The sequence below is a fragment of the Poecilia reticulata genome, linkage group LG4 (genome assembly GCF_000633615.1).
Source record: "Poecilia reticulata strain Guanapo linkage group LG4, Guppy_female_1.0+MT, whole genome shotgun sequence".
NCBI classification, from domain to species: Eukaryota; Metazoa; Chordata; class Actinopteri; order Cyprinodontiformes; family Poeciliidae; genus Poecilia; species Poecilia reticulata.
The window spans coordinates 15483745-15489708 of NC_024334.1; the positions used below are offsets into that span (position 1 = coordinate 15483745).

Sequence of the window (5964 nt, forward strand, 5' to 3'; positions counted from 1 at the left end):
CCCCCAAAGGCATCCCAGCGCCCCCCTTTTGTAAAAATGTCCGCCAGCGCCCCCTGCCGTCCTCTGAACGCCCCCTCGGGGGGCGGTACCGCCCACATTGAGAACCGCTATATTAGTGGATTTTAGCTATGGTCGCTAACTCCCACAAATACCAGGAGTACACTGTATACAAGTCTTCTAGCAAAAACTACACATTTAAGTCTTACTAAAATGAACCATAATAAATCTTTACTCTACAAACCTTCCCTGTCATAAAAGAACAGGCAGTCTCCTAGAAGTGTGCAATATCGGTATCGTTATCAGCATCACAGATATCGGTGCCGATATCGATGCTATTCCAGTTTGATATAATGGCAAACTCCTGACCTTTATGTATTTTTGTTGTTTTTTTCCTTTAAAAATGTTTTGTTAAAACCTGTGACAAAATTTGGACAATGTTTATAGACATCCACAAAATACAACAACAATAGAAAATGTTTCTGGCATAAGTGCAAAAATTATAATTTGAGAACAAATCAAAACAAAACTCTTTTTCTCTTTAGGTTGAGTTGAGCAGAAGTATTAAAAATAAAGTAAAATTCAAGTTAGAAACCTGAAACTAAAGTATTGATCTCACCACACTAGTGTAGATCTGATACTGATACCAACTTGGTATCAGTATTCGATATGTTTGATCCTTTGGCCCTCCTCTACTTTTTAAATTTTAATTGTAAAAGAAATCGAAATCATGCATCATTTTCCTTCCGCATCAAAATAATGTACTTTTTTGCATTGTTAATAAAGTTTATTGAAGTGTGTGGCCAAACTTGAAAAAGGGACTGTAAGATATTGACGACTCATACATGATGTATACAAGCGAAGAATGAGATTTCTAATAAAAGCTGATTTAGAAAAACATTTATTTAAATATAATGGGATCAGTAGCATTTCACTGTATGAAAACTGTCTGCACTTGGTTTTCTTTCCTGGGATCATGCTGTGTTTACCCGACATATAAGTCCAACATAGGCAATGACATACTTTCACAATGATGCAAACTGTTAAAAAAAAAAAAAAAAAAAACCTGCTGCAAATGAGTTTACAGCTGCACAGACGAACAATCGCACTTACAAAATTGTCGACTGTGTTTGGAATAGCTGCGTTTTCAGATCTTTGATATGCCTGCGACTATAAGAATATGAAGTGATAACCTCCAGCTATGTGATTCACACTAAAGGACTGCTTTACATTGCCATGGGGGCAATGCTGCATTCTCCCCCCATCACACAAACGGATGTTATTCACAACAATATGCAAAGTGCTACCACCTGGGACTCTCAAAAGGAAAGAGACTTCAGCATTAAATCACTGGAAAGCCATTATTCAAAGAAGTTTTATATTTTTGTTTTCATAACACGCTGAAGTATGATTAATGCACATTGCATAGGTAATGTGGTATTAGATGGAACTCTAGGTTTGTACTGTAGCACTTGGAAATGTGGGTAACCTCTTGTATTTCATCTGTGCATGGGATATTTTATGTCACCGGCTTCCTAATGAGGAATAGAAAGTCGAGTCTGTGTTGCTCTCAGCTCTTCAAAGCGAAGACCTTTTAAGCCTCGCCTCAGCGATTCTGTGCATCCTTCTGCAAAGTGCTGGTCAGATTTATCTCCAGGCGCAGCGTGCGGCAGATGAGGTGTATTTTGTAACCCTTGATCCAAGTCACACACACACAGTGAGACACGGAGGCATGTTTGAGTGAGCCGTCTCCTCCGGTGCCGCACCCTGACAGGCTTTAACAATGCCGTAAAGCATAATGACAGTCCCTCAGAACGGCGCCATGATCACAGGCTGTAAAACTATGCAGATGGTGGCAGATGATCAGTGCTGTCTGAACTGAATACAAATGACGGCGGCGCAGTCGGAGTGAACCGCCGATCCTGGTAGGACAAAGGCATGCCGTAATGGCCGCCTCTGGGATAACACGTCGCCTGCTGTTGTTGCCGCTTTTTTATGGCGGAAAACTTTTCATCTGTGCAAAGTTGCAGAAGTTATCGGGGCAGGAGGGGGGGAATAGCTGCAAAACTGACAGTGGGCTCCCATCGGCCGTTAAAGCCGACGCGAAGAGGAGGAGGAAGGTTCCCTTTGTATATCCTGTGTCTGTTAATGCAGCTGGATATTTACTGAGGCAATTCAGGTTAAGTACCTTAGATACACAGCAGCGTCCCCAGCTGGGATTCCAACCTTCTGGTCACAAGTCTGCTCTCTTAAACAGCTGTGCTAATTGGGCTGTGGGTTGATTTAAGAATTTCTTAAAGAGACTAACTTTCCCCTGATTAGCTGGATACAAAATATGGTCAAGGAACTCTGTTTCAAGCACATTGTTTTACCCTGGAAATATAGAAGACCTGAAAACCTCAGGAGAATGTTTGGACTGATGGAAGAAATTATATTTCTGTCTTATATATTTTGTGTGAATAGTTTTTAGCTATACTATAGTAAAATTGACTAAATATGAAAAAGATGTCAATTGTAATATTACACTCGATCTTGCTAGCTAGCTGGAAATCTGACCATTTTTATGTGATTTTATTGTCTAATTTATCCATCTTTTCAAAAATGTCTGGTATTTGAAGCTGTTCCCAATTTAATTTTTCTGTTTTTTTTAAGAGGGGGGGATTATCCCCAGACCATGATGATGCCACCACCACGTTGTATTACAGGGCTCTTTGGGTGATTGTTTTGTGCCATTGTAACCTGGAAGATACACCTGAAACATTATCATAAGCATTTCATATTGGTCGATATCAATAATTATCCAATAATTTATTTATTTTTTTTTTTTTGTTAAATACTGCCAAACTGTTGACGTGACCTTGGCTGTTTTTTTCCAAATTTTTCACTCCACTCTGTTGTTTTTCTTTTAATATTATTTTTAAGCAGTCATGAGGCACGGTGGCAAAACCTAAAACTGCTGCTGCGCAAGTTACTCAACAGGCTGCTCCTTTTCTTTAGTTCTAAAAGAAATGCTTTTTATATTTTTTATTAATGTTTTTTTTAATATGTGTAACGCTATACATTTTTTGCCGCTGAAGACCAAATGAATGACAGAAAACAAGAAATGTTTTACAACTTAACTTTTTTTTTCAGATTCAGACAGAAGAAAAAAGACTAACTCTAGAGTGATAGTTAGTTGATGTCACCAACCTTCAGAATGACTTTCTGGGAAGAAGGAAAACATGACCTAACATTGAGTGAGAACCTCAAAAGAATGTCTCATCAAATTAATGACCTGCATAAGTGTTTTTCTTACCAAATGTTTTTATTTTCTCCATTTCCTTTTAATTGCTTGTTTCATATGTTATATTATAACCTGTGATTTTAATGTGAATCAAAATTTTTACATTTTGCATTTGTTACGATGTGCTTTACAGATCAGATGTACATTTCTGTGCTCTTCCCCTGCGACTTCAGCTCTAATCATGTTAAGCTGCTATACGGAAGACGACGCTGCACCTCTCCACACCTATGCAGCCCTAATGTGTTTCTTGAAGAGAAAAATGCAGTTTCTGTAAATGACAGCTTCCTGGAACACAGAGATGGAGCTTTTTCTGCCAGTCAGCAGAGAACGAAGGCCAAGGAACATATATAAAAAAAAGAAAGCCTGTTAGACTGTTCAAGTGTTCTACCTGTCAAAACACGAATACTGTGTGCTTCTAATATTTTTAACTGCTAAGTTCTAGGAAGTGCTTTCATTTCTCTTTGTGATTCAGAAAATACAGAAAATTCTCAAGATATAAGACATCCAGGGATTTCTACAATCCCCCACAGCATCAGTTCTAACAAGAGGTAAGGGAAGTCCCGACTAGTGTTAAGATGTGAACTCTAGTTAACATTGTTATTTTTATTTCTTTACATTTCAGTTTTTTTATACCTGATGGATCCTGGAATTTTTCTGTAAAATGTACCTCCAAATTTTTGGGGGTAAAATCTTCCTATTTGCATATTTTTGCATAAAGCATATCTAAAAAAATTTGAAAGAAAATGCAGCAGCTAGGTGCAATGAAACTTGATTTTATTTTAACTGGTGTTTACATAGCGACCAACCCAGAAGCACCTTTCATTTTCCTTGGCACTGATTGGCTAAACCCCAAAGAGCGGAGATAAGGAAGTCTGTAGATGTTAGCTTCTGTCGTAATGCTAAGATGATTTCCACTGTGCAGATTAGTACATGTTAAGATCTATTTGGTATTTAAACTGTTAAAATAGGTAGTTATAAGCTACCTATATTAGTTAATAGCTGCCTATAAACTAACTTATATTGGATTGGATACTAGCCAATCCCTATGAATACTCTATTTTAACACCACACACAGTCTTTACCCTACTTACTGAAGAGAGTGTGAGTGGTAAAGCCCAGCACCAAGACAGTAATGCCTACCTATAGCCATGCTGAATTAAGGTTGAGATTTGTTCGTTGGTTTAATTCAGTTTAAGCAATATGTGTGTCTGCACTGTGTCGAATGAACCAAACCAGTTGATAAACCTGTTCCCCTCCTCGCCTGTGGTGGCGCTGCACAGAGACATACAGAAAGTGATGACAGAAAAACCTCTGAAGAAGACACTGGGCTCAACTTCCTCCTTCACGAAATGGAAACAAAAATGGAGTGGCGTCAGATTTCAGCCGATGTAAGATTTTTCTTTAGTCTCTCTTAAAAGACCACAAGCCATTTCTCCTGCTAGCTCTAGACACGCTAGGTCTCTATCGGTATCGTAAGACTTAAGAATTTTATCAGAAAAATATGAGAAACCTTGAATATTTTCCCTTACACATCAGAATTAGGCTGACATTTCTGTTATTTAATGTTAAATCCCGCTATAATAGACTAATGCTTTTTGGTTGTCATGTGTTAAAATTGTAGAATATTTTTTCACTGTGACATTATGCATGTTCAAAAACACATGCTGGACCTCCCTACTAGATAGGATTTGCCCATTGCGATGAAGTAAGTCAAAAGATCAGGTGTCTGATGTACTTCCTGTTATGGGACATGTACACCTCACTTATGTTAATTGGACTAAATAATACAAACCGTTAAAATTAAGCTGCAATACCTTTTAAAATTTCATGATCGAACCGACGTCTGAGTAACAAGACCGAAATACAAAAAACAGGGTCAATTATTGAACTTCACCTCCATAACAAAATGTCTTTGTTAGATGGAAACTGGTTGGTTGTTCTGACAGTGAAAGAGACAGAGTCTTATCTGGAATGTAATAATCACTGTGCCACTTTGAATTTGGAAAAGTCTGTCTTGTGCCAGAAGCTTGCTGCCGGCAGCTCAGCTTTTGTGGCATAATTTATGCAACAAACACGTTCTCGTTACATCCTAAACATAACATAATGTTGTGGTGTGCTGAATGCGGTTGCACAATCACTGCTTGCTGCTCCCATGTTCGCTCCCACTCCGCTCTCTTAAAGAAAACCCGATGGAAGCTGCAGAAGACTTGAGGTTTGATGCTGGGGGTTTCACCTCCACACAGGACAACAACCCTCAGCGTACAGCCCTGACTGTACGCTGATGTTTTTCATTTTTTTGTGAATGTTGCGGCCTAAAATTACTGATTTTGCAGAACCTTTTTTAAAAAGTCGCAAGTTCTTTTTTAAAGGTTTTGTTGGCTCTAGTGGCCTTTATTTGAAAGTAGTTTGACAGGAAAGAGGGTTATGAGAGAATGGGAAGACATGCGGCAAATGTCACCAGGCCGGGCATCAAACCTGTGACCACCGGCATGAGGACTAAGGCCTCAATACATGGGTTGTGCTTTGCCCCTGCACCACCACAGCACTCCAGCAAGTTCTTTTCTAAACTTTGTTTCTCTTATAACATGGTCATTCAAAACAGTTGAAAATGCATAGTTAACATTTAAAGCGCTAATAGTTTTCTCCTGGACCTTCTTGAAATTTCACCCTTAATACAAATAAAG

General features: G+C 38.6%; 1 long non-coding RNA gene across 1 annotated transcript in view; it reads left to right on the top strand.

Annotated features, from left to right (window-relative positions):
- LOC108166208 (uncharacterized) overlaps nt 1-3644 on the top strand; it is an 82237-nt gene extending 78593 nt beyond the window's left edge. The window contains exons 8-9 of the long non-coding RNA XR_001776498.1: nt 3130-3233; nt 3414-3644. This is a non-coding gene — a long non-coding RNA (uncharacterized LOC108166208). The remainder of the gene's footprint in view (nt 1-3129; nt 3234-3413) is intronic.
- The last annotated feature ends 2320 nt before the right edge of the window (nt 3645-5964 follow it).